Source organism: Meles meles, chromosome 17 (assembly GCF_922984935.1).
Source record: "Meles meles chromosome 17, mMelMel3.1 paternal haplotype, whole genome shotgun sequence".
Classification (NCBI taxonomy): domain Eukaryota; kingdom Metazoa; phylum Chordata; class Mammalia; order Carnivora; family Mustelidae; genus Meles; species Meles meles.
In genome coordinates, this window is record NC_060082.1 from 63,277,532 (window position 1) to 63,292,955 (window position 15,424).

The 15,424-nt window shown below is 40.2% G+C and overlaps 1 protein-coding gene across 1 annotated transcript in view; it reads right to left on the reverse strand.

Annotated features, from left to right (window-relative positions):
- The window catches only part of FMN2 (formin 2), a 371,607-nt gene that overhangs the window by 126,462 nt on the left and 229,721 nt on the right, over positions 1-15,424 (reverse strand).

The following is a 15,424-nucleotide window of genomic DNA, read 5'->3' on the forward strand; positions in this document are numbered from 1 at the left end:
GATACTGTCTTAGCTCCCAAACTGCACGTCTACACTGAGACCTGGGATCTGGGGCTCAGCAAATGACCTTTCTCCTCTGCCAGCAGGCTTCCTGACAGATGTCCCGCAGAGCAGTGGATGGCAGTTTGCTGCTCCCCTGAGCACTGTCCCCAGACCCTTTTCCACCCCCCACATCAGGAGGGGTTCCAAGTGCTGGCTTGTTTTCGTAGGCCCAATCCAGCATCACGGCACCCCCTTGAAAGTACCAGTGCCGCCAGGCCGAACCCCCCTTCTAAGGTCCCCAGTCCTAGCTGGAGCGCCTTCTCTTCAAACTCCTTCGTCCCAGTTCTGCCAGAACCACTGAGCTCCTGGTTTCTGCTCTGAGGGCTCTTTCTCCCTGTCCTCTTCAACCAGCTTTGCGGGACTCCTCCTCTGGGTACTCAGTCTCAGCTCTGCAGTGTCCCTCATCCAAGCTGCTCAGGTACTCTTGGGCCAGGCCACACCCTCGACGCAAATGCCTAGGGCCCAGCCCCACCGAGCGCTCTCCTGGAATTTCTTGGTTCCTTGATAGTCCCAACCTCGTCTCTTAGTTCTCCAAGCCCCCGGAATGACAGCTGGTCTCAGTATTTACCTGAGCATTCCCTTTTGGCTTTTCCTGTCCTCTAAATCTGCTAACCTAATGCTCCGTATTAAATTAATTCTATTAAATAATAACCGTGGTTTCCGCTTTTCTGACTTCACTCAGAACTAGTAGAAGGGGTAAACCAAAATGAATGGATGTTCTTTTTCTGTGTACTCAGAGGCTTTCTGACTAGTACTTAATTTTATTTTTATTCTTGGCTTGTACATAATGTCTGTTTTAATTGTTCACCAGGAGGTACACCAGTTTTTCAGATTAATATTCCCCCCAAAATGTTATATATTAGTACAATTCATCTGCAAATACGTATTTAAAGTCATTTAAAACACAGCTTGTTCTTTTAATTAAATTTCATATGGTCTTTAATTGTGTTTACCTTTGAATTTGCTAAGCTATATAGTTTCTTCACAACGAATAAAAAAGGCTGAGTAATCACACATTTTAAACTAGTGGGGCCCAACACAATTGAACGTCAATTCTATTTCAAACATATTCCCGGGTGGCTGACTGTTCTGATTTCCTCTTAAATAAAATTACGAAACACGTCACGCTATCGAGGAGCACACACAGCATGTACTTAACATTTACCCAAATTTCCAACTTGAGAAACAGAACTTGCAATCGATTAATCATTAAATGCTATGCCCCAAAACTAGTAACACACTCCCTGTTAACTACATTGAATTTAAATTAAAAATCTTAAAAAAAAAAAAAAAAGAAACAGAACTTAATCAATACTTTGGAAGAGTCTCCTGTGCTCCCTCCATCCTGCCCTTGGGCCCAGAGACAACCATGACCTTCAAGCTCTCAAAATAAAGCACATCAACTTATACTGCCGTCATCCGCGTAAAGTTCTCATTAGTCCGCATCTTTGCCCCAAGTTCCCATCCTCCGACTCTCTGTATTTTTTTTAAAGATTTTATTTATGTATTTGACAGAGAGAGATCACAAGTAGGCAGAGAGGTAGGCAGGGAGGCAGGCAGAGAGAGAGTGAGAGGGAAGCAGGCTCCCTGCGGAGCAGAGAGCCCGATGCGGGACTCGATCCCAGGACCCTGAGATCATGACCTGAGCTGAAGGCAGTGGCTTAAACCACTGAGCCACCCAGGCGCCCCTCAAAAACATTTTATTTATTTATTTATTTATTTTTTTATTTATTTGACAGAGAGAGATCACAAGTAGACAGAGAGGCAGGCAGAGAGAGAGGGAAGCAGGCTCCCTGCTGAGCAAAGAGCCCGACGCGGGACTCGATCCCAGGACCCCGAGATCATGACCCGAGCCGAAGGCAGCGGCTTAATCCACTGAGCCACCCAGGCGCCCCCGACTTTCTGTATTTTTGAAAGAGATACTAATCTGTGTCCTGAGATGAAATTCTGGGTGAAATTTAAGAAGTTCTTGGCACTTGCACTCTCACATCTAACATGCTTTCAGGCAATCTCGGCAAATTTCCATTTGTGTAGCTACCCGTGTGCTCCTACAGGACAAGTTCATCCAGACAGCTTCCTGAAGAGAAATCATTTTAGCTGAGCACAGAAGGAGTTTGTCAATTTTAAATGGAAACACACACAAAACACACACACACAAAAACCCACAAAAAAACCAACAAATAACAATAACCACAGAACCTCAGTTACAGAGAATGACACATTCGCATGGAGGCTTCTGAAAATGACTTTAATCCTATAAAATTCCTTAATGACACGTACTACATATGGAAGTCTCTGCTTTCATGGGATAATTTGCTTATATTGGGTCCCTGTGCGAAAGGGCATCTCACATCTTTGAATTCATCTAAGTTGGCTGTTGCACAAAAAGAAAAACATTTTTGTAAAGTACACTTAGTACCACAATCACGGATAATTTATATATTAAATATATCTTAACTCGAAATGTCAGAGAATGAATCACCTTTAATTAGCTGTGGTTTTCTTAAGGCAGTTGGGTCAGAAAAGCAAGTGATTAGTGAACATGAGGAAGTACAACTTTGCTAGTTTTTTCGAATGTGAATAAAGGGCATCAGATCTTAGCATGGAATGACCGACGACCTGATTTTCTTCTCATTAACTCTTCCTTCCACTTGCAAAATTACCACTGAAAATAATGGAGTTCAAGAGATTTACAGCATGAAAAATCTAAGAATCTTGAAAAATGTTCATTTTAATTGCGCGCATCTGCATATTAATATGGGGGGGTGAAAAGAGAAAGAAGCTTGAAGCTTACTAACTTTGGAAAAAAATATCAAAAATGAGTATGTTTCTTTCAAAGCTTTTGTAAAGAACTGTAAACATCTCAAACAGCAAAACACTATCTCAAACAGCAAAACACTACAGCAAACGACACAGCGGTCCCTGAAAGATTATGGAGTGACACAGCGGTCCCTGAAAGATTATGGAGTGACACAGCGGTCCCTGAAAGATTATGGAGTGACACAATTACTTTGTATCACTCTCACTGCCCCTGACGATTGGACAGTTCTTAGTTTCTCTCCATCTTCTCTGTACCATCTTCTGTTAAAACCACCACCGTATTTTATTTGAGTCCCTTGGTAACTGGTCTCCCCAGTTCTATGCCGGCCAGACCAATATTTTCAGGATGTAAGTCATATCCTTCCACTTCCATAAGCAGGATCTTTAAGGGGCTGGGTATTGCATTTGGAGTAAAATGTAGACTTATAAAGCATACAAACTTGTTACACTCCACATGATCAGAAAACTTTCTCTCTCATGTCATGCTCACTGTGTTCTGAGAATACAGGGGCTTTTAGCCTTTTTCTCTGTCTGAAATGCTTCTCTGCCCTCCTCATTCTCCTTCCCATCTATTCCAGGGAAAGGCACACTGCTCAAGCATTTCCGGTGTCCCTGCCCAGCATGCCTATGTTGGCTTTTGTGATCTAACGGTCACACATCTCTATGGTTTGTCATTTTCTACTTCCCTGCACTAAGCCTGTATTTGAGTCACATAGGATTGGTCACAATTCCCAGAATGTACTCATCTCATGCCATGGAACTGGGCAATTTGCTTCTTCAAATTTCCCTCCATGAATGTTTCACTTGTAAAGTATTCCCAAGTCACGACTCATTCTAACAGCAATGCCTGACTCAAGCCTTGCCTGCCACTGAGGTAGATGGAAGGCAATACCTTCCACACTGCTTTCTCTACCTATTTGTCAACACCGCTGCTATATTACGAGAGTGTGTGTGTGTATTACCTGTTTGGCTTCTTGACTACATGAGACATTCTTGCAGTATAACAACCAATTTATCGTTCATCTTTGCCAAGAACTGAACAAAGTACCTTCAATCAAAGCTGCTTCAGTAAATGCCAGTTCTGAGTTCTGAGTTCAGCTGCCCTTGAGGAGAACACCTATCTGGATAAACTTAGTTGACTTAGGCAAACCAGGCTCAATATTTTATAGACATGCTGGATACACATAAAATTCCAACAAGGAAAATGACATACAGTAAAAATACAGCTCTACTGTTTCAGAGGAGAATATTAGGATAATGAACATTTGATAGATTACTTGTAAAAAAAATTACATTACATGAGACCGATACGCATAATACGACAGAAGACAAGGTCGTACAGAAATGCCGTACGAAAAGAAACAGCCCAACAACTACTGTGTGATTCTCCTGGCACCCCTTCCACTCCTTCCTACGCTACGCTGAAGCATGCTATAATCTGAAAGGTTTAAGTTCTCACTATGTCTAATTAAAAATATACCTTAGTAGAGTACTTTGAAAGTTATATCATTCTCATTGTAAGGGTGCTCTCGACTTTATTTATTTATTTTTTTTAAATATTTTATTTATTTATTTGACAGAGAGAGAGGTCACAAGTAGGTAGAGAGGCAGGCAGAGAGAGAGGAGGAAGCAGGCTCCCCACTGAGCAGAGATGCGGGGCTTGATCCCAGGACCCTGAGATCATGACCCGAGCCGAAGGCAGAGGCTTAAACCACTGAGCCACGCAGGCGCCCCTGCTCTCGACTTTTAGTAGGAATAACAATACTACATGTAACAGGGAATAGGCTATAGAGCTCACTGTGAAGTGGGTGACGTACGTTGAACCAAAGTGTGCGTGGGTTGCAGACACGTGCTGAAACGAGTGTGAGAAGTTGGTTATCTGCTACCAACACAACTTGGAGCTCTGATCTTAGCCAAGTCACAACAGAAATGTGGGCTGTTCGTGCTCCTTGCCTATTTTTTTACTTCATTCTTGACATAGTATCTTCAATTTTGAAGAACTTAAGCAAGTCTAAAGTCACAGACTACTTTCCACCTCTACTCACTCCTCCCGTGTTCCCTCCTGGGATAGGTTTGCCTCCATCCAGGTATATAAGCTAGAAATTAAAGTCGTCCTGGACCTCTTTTTTCTTTACTTTCTATACATCAGTGCAATTACAGAATCTTGTTCTCATACATGTCGGAGAACTCCCATACCCTTGTCTCTTCTCGTTCCAACCACCAAGAACTTAGTTTATGCCCTTGACATCTATGACTAGCTAGGTAAGTCTCCTGCTTCTGGCCTCCCCTGTGAGCCATCATTCACGAAATCTTCACCATGGGCTTTCAAAGATTCATGCCCCAGTGTGTTGCACCCGTGCCTAAAAGCATGCCCACATCTAAGCAACAATCACAGAATCAAGTCCAAACTCCTCAGTCAATCCTTAAGACCCTTCCTAAGGCTGTCTAGACATCCTCCAATTGCACACCCGTGAGCACCCTATACTCTAGTTTTATCAGATTGTACCATCCATTTCTTTACTTTATTGGTTCACATACTTACTTATTGAGTCCAGAACATGTCAGGCATGTACTAAGAGCTAAGGACAGTCAATGTCAAATCTTCCCTGAAGGGATCCATTCAGAAAAACCCCAACAGGAGCAACATTAGCGTTGACCTTAAGAGGATGAGCTCTGGATTGGGTACCCCAGGTTCAAATCCAGCCCCCTTTGCAGGCTATTTAATATCTCTAACTTGTAGTTATCAATTCACTGGAGAGAGGATTAATAATAATATCATCATGGGGTGCCTGGGTGGCTCGGTAGGTTAAAGCCTCTGCCTTCAGCTCAGGTCATGATCCCAGGGTCCTGGGATCGAGCCCCATGTCGGGCTCTCTGCTCAGCAGAGAGCCTGCTTCCCTTACCTCTCTCTCTGCCTGCCTCTCTGCCTACTTGTGATCTCTGTCTGTCAAATAAATAAAATCTTAAAAAATAATAATAATAATAATATCATCATCATAGGGATTAAATTATGTTAATGCATGTAAAACACTGACACAGAGTAGGCAGAGCAAGTTACCTTGAAAGGCATATAAAAATTACTGGTTGGGACACCTGGGTAACTCAGTTGGTTAAGCAACTGCCTTTGGCTCAGGTCATGATCGTGGAGTCCCAGATCGAGTGCCGCACCGGGCTCCCAGCTCCACGGGAAGTCTGCTTCTCCCTCTGACTTTCTCCCCTCTCATGCTCCCTCTCACCCTCTCTCTCAAATATATAAATAAAATCTTTTAAAAAAGATTAACTGGTTGGGGAGGTTTTATCAAACCACATACAGGCAAATTCTGACCATATTTACTAATTTTGTTGCAGTGAGCCAACAACTCAGGTATGAATATTTTCTTATCCCTCCCTCAGATGTAAACCTGATATAAATTAAGAAATCCCTGGCCTCATGGGTCAATAGATAATTAAAACCAAAATAGTGGCAAGATTTATGACTCTGCTCATGCTCTTGCCCATTGCTAAAATTTTATATTTCTTTCCCTGGAGAAAATTTTACTGATATTTCGAAGTCTGATTTAAATATAATTCTCAGGTGCCTGGCTGGCTCAGTTGGTTAAGTGACTGCCTTCAGCTCAGGTCATGATTCCAGAGTCCTGGGACTGAGTCCCGCATTGGGCTCCCAGCTCCATGGGGAGTCTGCTTCTCCCTCTGACCTTCTCTCCCCTCTCATGCTCTCTCACTCTCAAATAAATAAAATCTTAAAAAAAAATTCTCGTTTTATATGTGTGTGTGTGTGTGTATATATATATATATATAAAATTCTGTGCTCCTATAGCATCTTATTTATATAACTAAATATTTATTACACCACATAGTGGTTATTCATATAATTATTGGCCCTCTTACTCATCTATGAACTATGAGGGAAGGGTCTATTTTCCATTTGTACTTTCTTTTTTTTTTTTTTCTTAAGATTTTTATTTTATTTATTTGACAGAGAGAGAGATCACAAGTAGGCAGAGAGGCAGGCAGAGAGAGAGGAGGAGGCAGGCAGAGAGAGAGGAGGAAGCAGGCTCCCTGCGGAGCAGAGAGCCCGACGCGGGGCTCGATCTCAGGACCCTGAGATCACGACCTGAGCCGAAGGCAGCGGCCCAATCCACTGAGCCACCCAGGCGCCCCCCATTTGTACTTTCTAATAATTTAACAAATATTTGTTGAATGATAATTAAGGAATTAGACTATAATATCTCCAAGATTCCTTATAATCTAAATCTAATAACTTATCAAGAATCTGAAAAAAAGTTCATTCATTCTGATCCAGTAAAAATTCTAGGAATCTATGTTAAGGAAATAATGAGATAGAGTAAAAATACCATGAATAAAGATGTTCAACATATTTCTTAAGCGTAGGGAAAATTGGGAAAAGTCTAATTTCTTACAAGCATCAAATTACTCACTAAATTATGGCACAATCATAGAAGGATTATTATGAAATCATCTGAAATGGTTTTTGAATTGTATTAAATGGCATGGGAAAATGCTCATGTTCTAATTTTCAGTGGGAAAAAACATGTAAGTTATAAAAGTGAATACAGATGTCCAGTCAAATGGAATGATGAATTCATAGGCTGAGCCCTCCTTCTGCTGAAAATACATAGCAATAAATGAAAACATAAAAAGAAAAAACCAGACAACACAGTATGCGTCCAAGTTCTCCTTGGACCAGAAACACGAGAGGGGCCCATGTTAATAAGCAGTGCGGAAGCAAGAGGTCAGTGGAGTGTGCATTTAGAGAAGAAGGTAAAGATCTTGGCTTCTGCAGAGACTGGTGAAGGGAGAGTTCACACAGCCGGAAATGGAATCAGTCACTCAGAGCTATGAGTGAGCTCCCCAGATCATGAAAGGAGGACGAGAACAGCTACAGTCCACATGCAGCTGTGTGTCTGGGGCAGCGAGCACAGGCAGACCCAGTTCAGCTTTCCAGGCAAGACCTCAGCTGAGTCAGTCACTAGCCTGATACTGAAGCTGTAATAAGCCTAATATGCGTGTGTATGGACACTCACATAGGCAAAGGGCGGGAGTCCCAGGCTGCTAATAGAAGCTTTGGTTCTGGCCTGGGGGCCCCAAACAGGCCATGTTAAAACAATTGAAAGAAATTGAAAGAATGAAGGATTTGGGGGGGTGGGGGTCAGGAGTAGGGAGAGAGCAAGGGACAGACAGATAGATGGTTTCTGTCAAAGCCTCGGTTTGCAACCCAGAAGCAATCACAGACAATACATACATAATTACGTGCATACAGTTATGTCCCAACTGAACTTGACTTACGAAAAGAGGGCACAATTAATACACAGGTTGTAATTTTCTGACATTTGTATGAAATCAACATTCCAATTCCAACATGAATAGAAAGACAGCTTGTAACTATTAACAAACAAAAGACGGATTCATTTTGGTTGAAACAAAAACTACAAAAAATCCAAAAAGTCTTCGATATATTTTTATAAACATCAGAGATAAAGGAAAGATAATATCTAAAATAAGAACAAGAAGTTACTTTAAAAGGAAAAATACATGTGATTAAAAAAATCGTATTAGAAAACTTGGAAACAAAAATATTACTGTGACTAGCTGCATTGATAATACAAACAGAGTCAAAGAGATTGGACAGAGTCAAAGAGAGACTCAACGAACTAGAAGACAATGTTGAGGAGCGCATGAAGATTACAGCAAAAAAGGTGGTGGTGGCTTTTTGAACTATGAAAGAAGTCAGGAGACACAGAGAATGAGACTGAAGTGGTTCCAGTGTATACCTAAAAAGAGCTTCAGCTGAAGGAAAGAAAAGTGATGAACACTGAACAGATAATTGTTGAGAATTTTGAAGATATTAAGGAAAACATCAGTCTTCAAATTGAAAGTCTGCACTAAGTACAGAGCAAGACAGTGAATGTATGAAGGAAGGAAGGAAGGAATTCATACTGCGCATATGAAAGCAAAGCCAAAGCTGAATAAAGATAATGAGAATATAAATGTGAATTAATTAAATGACCCAACTATAAAGCAGAGAATATAACGATGATGTGTGTCATAGCTCCAATGGTAAAATTTGTGTATACACATGCAATACATGCCCGCACCAGATAAAAACATGCCAAATACTCATGTTATTGATCATTGGACTGTAGAATCTAGATAAACATATTTTTTCTCCACATTTTTGAGTGTTGGTTGATGTCCCTATGCTGATCTTACACTCATTTTAAAATCATAATAAAATGTTACTTTTTAAAAGGCTACTGTTACATTTGAATTAAGTTTATAATATCATTTTTCCCTCAAACAAAAAAATCAGAAATGTACCATGGTAAACAAAACTGCTATGTACAAATTCAAGTCAATACAAATAATTTTAAAGACGGAGCTTTCCTGTATCTCTCTGAACATAGACATGACTTCAATTGGAAGATATAGTTCATGAATTTTAAACATTTTCCAGTCTCTTATTGAAGGTGGGGGGACGAGGCGGGGTACATAAATAATTTGCATGAGAACATTCTTGCCCAGTGCCGGTAACTTAATTACTCAATGCCCTGTACATGTTGAGTTGATTTAAATCATGTGGCAATTGCTACAATTTCTAGCTGAGAAAGGCACTGGAACAGAAGTCGTCATTTGGCAGGACTGCATCAAGAAACGCTGCTGACAGCCAGAAGAGATCAAAAGCAGATCAGGTTGCTTAACAAACTACATGTCACTGAGCTAAGAAAGCCAGGGGAGCACCCTGGAGCTGTGGAAATCTTGGGAGCAACTACAGAAAGCAAACATAGCGGATGTTCTTACAAAAGGCTAAAATGAGATTCAGTTGTTTTATTAAAAATGCCTGAGCCATAACACATTATTTCCCAGTCTTTCCTTAGAAATAAATCAAGTCCGTAAGCAGAAAAAAAGAACTGATAGAGGCAGAAGATGAGTAACTTAACGGCTATAGTCTATATTTTCTCAAACTCGTCACAGTATTTATTCTATTTTTTTCCTTCTTATGAATAGCTAATATTTATTGGATATTTACTATATGGAAAGTATTGGGATAAATTATACACATCATCTCTCATTTTCTAAACTTTCTTAAAACAACTTGCTTCTGGAAAAAAAAAAGAAAGAAAAAAGTGAATAGGCCATTTGAAGCTTCCTAAATGAATTACCTAATTTGATCAATTAGAAGGAATCATTTTTAACAAGCTATTTGTCAAAGTAGACATTATGTGAAATTACATCAAAAGTACCATAATCCATTAGTCTCCAATTTGACGCCCATTCAGTCAAATCAATGTACATGTCCATTTATACCTATCTCATTCCAAAAAGGGACCCAAGGCCATTTTATTTTATTTTATGGATATGAAATGCTACGGTCATGCTAAAATTTTCCCAGAAAATGAATTTAAATTTCAGCACATAAGATTTCCTTCCTTGTGTCACAAAATACCTTTCTCCCCCCAATGGAAAGACTCAAATATTGGAAAAGCAAAACATAACACATATGATTAAATTATGATTTTGTCCTTGTTTAAAGGCTACCTCAGAGTTTGACAGCCTTATAAATAGCTCTTAAAGCTAATCTCATCATCTGTTCTGTAACGTAACAATCTGTTCTGTTACAAGAACAGAAATATGTAATTATACTAGTTCATAAACTAAGTTTCATTTCCCCACTTTCTCTGTAAGCTCCTCAGAGGCAAATGCCATATGCTTTTGTTACTAACACGGTACCAGGCTTGCATTTCTTAAAATACGTCCCACTGACTACAGAAGTCTGTGGAAAAAGTACTCTCTGATCAAATAAATTAGGGAACTACTGGTCAACCCTTCTTTCAGAGAACACTGTGAATTCCCTTTAAATTTTCTTATCCCAGCATTCCTTACGTTCATTTGGTCATGGAACTTTCCCTCTCTAGAGCAGCAAGTTGCAACACTCCGCAGACAAATGAGAAAACACAGGGAGAGCAAAGGCCACTGGTACTCGTGGAGGGAACAGACTTTAGAGAAACGTGTCTTACCCCAATAGAAAGTACACATTGTGAGGCTTGAAATCATCACCTTCTCTCCCCTCCGGGTACTAAAAATTGCCCAGATGCCTGCTCAGTGTTTCATCTGTGTAGTTAGCCACGTTGCTTAAGAAGACAGATGGGCAAGAGGAAACATACTCAGCTGCAATGGTTACTCGTCCTTTTCTAAGCCGCTAGCTGGTGTGCGATGGTTCCCTGGTTTCCGCTCTAAGACTTGTGAGAACCTGGCGTTTTCATGGCTACATGTACACTGACTAACTGCAGTGAGAAACTATGTAGATATGAAAAATAAATGAAGTAACTTTCCAAAGTGAGGCACCCGCCAAAGCAAACAGAAATCCCCTGGTGATAAGATTACCATTCCTCTCATTCATTAAATCACCTGCAAGCCACAGACCCCTCTGCAAGACCAAATTGTTGATCCAAGTGTGAAGTATTGTCCAGATATTCCAGAAACGCCCCCAGCACCACATCAAAGAGACAGAGAGACAGACAGAGAGAGAATGCCAAACTTCATAAGCAAACCAGGAATCCTGGCAAATTTTGAAGTATAATACATACTACGCGTGAATGGTTGGGTTGCCTACTGTTTTAAGAAATCATACTTAAATACATAGTATCATAGTATTTGATAAATGTAACAGAGTTTTATAGTTTTTTTGGTTTGTTTGTTTTTGTTTTTTTGCATCAAGGCGGTCATTCTTGGCCTCAGTCAACAAGCATCCTTGTCTGAGGCTCTAAGTGAGAACATCTAAATGACAGAATTTTACCCTCCTTGGCAGTTATGATTGTATCTGTGATTATCTGTGGCACCCAGGCAAATGCTGACGTGCACCAAGTCTGTAAATAAGTGTTGTGGAGTGTTTGGGGGTAAATTGGAGGGGGAGACGAACCACAAGAGACTGTGGACTCTGAGAAACAAATGGAAGGTTCTGGATGGGAGGGGGCGGGCGGGGGGTTGGGGGAGCCTGGTGGTGGGTTTTAAGGAGGGCACGGATTGCATGGAGCACCGGGTGTGGTGCATAAACAAGGAATCTTGGAACACACATACAGAAAGTAAAATTTTTTTTTTCCATTTTATTTATTTTTTCAGCGTAACAGTATTCATTCTTTTTGCACAACACCCAGTGCTCCATGCAAAACGTGCCCTCCCCATTACCCACCACCTGTTCCCCCAACCTCCCATCCCTGACCCTTCAAAACCCTCAGGTTGCCCCAACCTCCCACCCCTGACCCTTCAAAACCCACAGGTTGTTTTTCAGAGTCCATAGTCTCTTATGGTTCGCCTCGCCTCCCCAGTGTCCATAGCCCGCTCCCCCTCTCCCAGAAAGTAAAATCGTAAATTAAAAAAAAAGGAAAAAGAAAATACAAACCATATAATGTTGCTCTGTTGATTTAAATCCCTATAAAAGCATCCGTGATGACAATATGGCGACTCCGTAAACTGGAGTCCACACCAAGATCTTTGGATAAGCATTTCAAAACTGAGATACAATCTCGTAAAAAGTGATATAATATTTGATTAATGGAAAGAGGTAACCAACCTTCTTCGCATCTAGCAATAGAACATCAAATGAAAATCTCACATAAATTTATTTATTCCCTATCTGTGCTTTCGCAAGAGACTGAAACAGCTGAGACGGTCTCAACTCTGCAGCAAGAAGCAGCTTCATGCTCATAAAGGGAAGACAGAGATTTTACATAGAAAACTAAAAGAACATTGTAAATTTTCTGTGTAAATATTACCTTTTTTCACTTAAAATCTCTTTATCTTAAAAATGATCACTAAAGTATCATTGACATATAAGATTATTTTCGTGTTCGTTGTGTAATATAAGGAGTCAACATTTGTATACATTGTGAAATGATCACCGCAACGAGTCTACTTAACATCTGTCAGCACACACAGCTAATTGTTTTTTTCCTGGGGTGCCTGGGTGGCTCAGAGGGTTAATTGTTTTTTTCCTTGTGATGGGAACTCTTCTTCTTCTTCTTCTTCTTTTTTAAGATCTTATTTATTTTTGAGAGAGAGAGAGAGAGACTAAAGACTCAGACTTCATGGTGAGTGCAGAGCCTGACTCAGGGCTTGATCTCATGACCATGAGATCATGACTTGAGTTGACACTGTGCTACCCAGGTGCTCCAATTGTGATGGAAACTCTTAAGATTTCCTTTCTTAGCATCTTTCAGATTTGTAGTATTACTGACTAAAGTCACCATGCTATACATTACATTATGTCCCCATGACACCTTTGTTTCATAACTGGAAGTTTGTATCTCTGAATCCCCTTCACCCATTTTGCCCACCAACCACACCCGTCCCCTCTAGCAACCACCAGTTTGTTCTTTGTATCTATGAACTTTGTTTTCTCAGTTTTTTAGATTTTTTTCTTCTCTTTTTCTGTCAGACTTATTTCACTGAACAAAATACACTCAAGGTCCATCCATGTTGTTGCAAATAAGATTTCATCCTTCTTTATGGCTCAGCAATATTCCTCGGTGGTTGCACACACACATACATATATACATACATTCCACATCTTTATGCACTCATCTAGGGATGGACACTTGGGTTACTTCCAGATCTTGGGTATTGTAAATAATGCTGCAGTGAACAGAGGGGTATAACAGAGGGAAAAGTATAGCTTTTCAAATTAGTGTTTTCATTTTCTCCAGATAACTGCACAGAAGCAGAACTGCTGGCCTTAATGACAGCTATATTTTTAATTTTTTGGAGAAACTCCATACTGTTTTCTACAGTAACTGCCCCAATTTACACCACCACCAACAGTATTAAGCGGATCCCTTTTTCTCCACGTCCTCGCCAACACTTCTTGTTTCTTGTCCTCTTGACACTAGCCATTCCAGCGGGTGTGAAGTGGCATCTCACGGCAGTTTTAACTGGCGTACCCCCCACGGTCAGCGAAGCTGTGTATCTTTTCACATGTCTGTTGGCCATCGTACATCTTCTTCGGAAAAATGTCTATTCAGATCCTCTGCCCGTTTTTTAAGTGGGGTGTTTTTGTTATTGAGTTGTAGGAGTTCTTTATATATTTTCAGTACTAACCCCTTATCGGATTTATCATTTGCAAATATCCTCTCCCATTCAGTACGGTGACTCGTCCCATTGTTGACAGCTTCCTCGGCTGTGCAGAAGCTTTTCAATCTGATGTAGTCCCATCTGTGTATTTTGCTTCTGTTGCCACTCCGTTTGGAGTCAGATCCAAAAATTTTATCACCAAGCTGATATCAAGGATCTTACTGCTTGTTTTCTTCTACCAGTTTTGTGGTTTCTGGCCTTAAACCTAATGGTTTCTGGCTATTTAACCTAATTTGAGTTAATTTGAGGGTATAGGGTAAGATACTGTCCAGTTTCTTTTTTTTTTTCTTTTGCATCTGGATGTCCGGTTTTCCCAAACCCCATTTATTGAAGAGACTGCCATTTCCCCATTGTATATTCTTGCCTTCTTTGTCATAAATTGACCGTATAGGTATGGGCTTATTTCTGGGTTTTCTGTTCTATTCAGTTGATCTATGTGTCTGTTTTTATGCCAATACTATACAGTTCTGATTACTAGAGTTTTGTAATATAGCTTGAAATCAGGGAGTGTGATGCCTCAAGCTTTACTCTTCTTTCTCAAAATTGCTTTGGTTCTTTGGGATTTTGTGTGGTTCCTCTACAAATTTTAGGATCATTTGTTCTAATTCTGTGAAAAACACCATTGGAATTTTGATAGGAATTGCATTCAATCTATAGATTGCTTTGGGTAATACAGACATTTTTAACAATATCAAATCTTCCAAATAATGAGAATGGAATAGCTTTCCATTTCTTTGTATTATCTTCAATTTCTTTCACCAACGTCTTATAGGTTTTAGTGTACACAACTTGCACTTTCTTTGTTAAACTTATCCCTGGGTATTTTATTCTTTTTGATGCAATTGTAAATGAGATTCCTTCCTTATCTTCTTTTCTGGATAATCTGTTGTTAGTGTGTAACAATGCGATGGATTTTTCTATTTTGATTTTGTTCCTGAAACTTAATTTATTGGTTCTAAGAGTTTTGGGGGGAGTCTTCAGGGCTTTCTATATACAAAATATTATCCTCCACAAATACTGATGGTTTTACTTCTTTAGAATTTGGATGACTTTTTTAAAAAATGCCTTGGGGTTTTGTTTTTGGTTATTTTGTTTTTTAAGAGAGGGAGGAAGGGAGAAAGGCGGGAGAAGGGGAAGAGGGAGACAGAATCTTAGACAGGCTCCCTAAGGAGCACTGAGCTTGACCTTAGGCTTGATCTCACGACCCTGAGATCATGACCTGAGATGCAACCAAGAGTCAGACACTTAACCGACTGAGCTACCAAGTGCCCCTTAAATGTTAATTCAGGAATATGAAGAATTTCAGACTCCTTTCAAAACGATTTGATACAAGGCTTCTCGATCAACAATAAAATGTTATACATGCATGTGTTTTTTGACCAAATATGTGAAAGAAGATATCTGTTCCCAGGAAAGT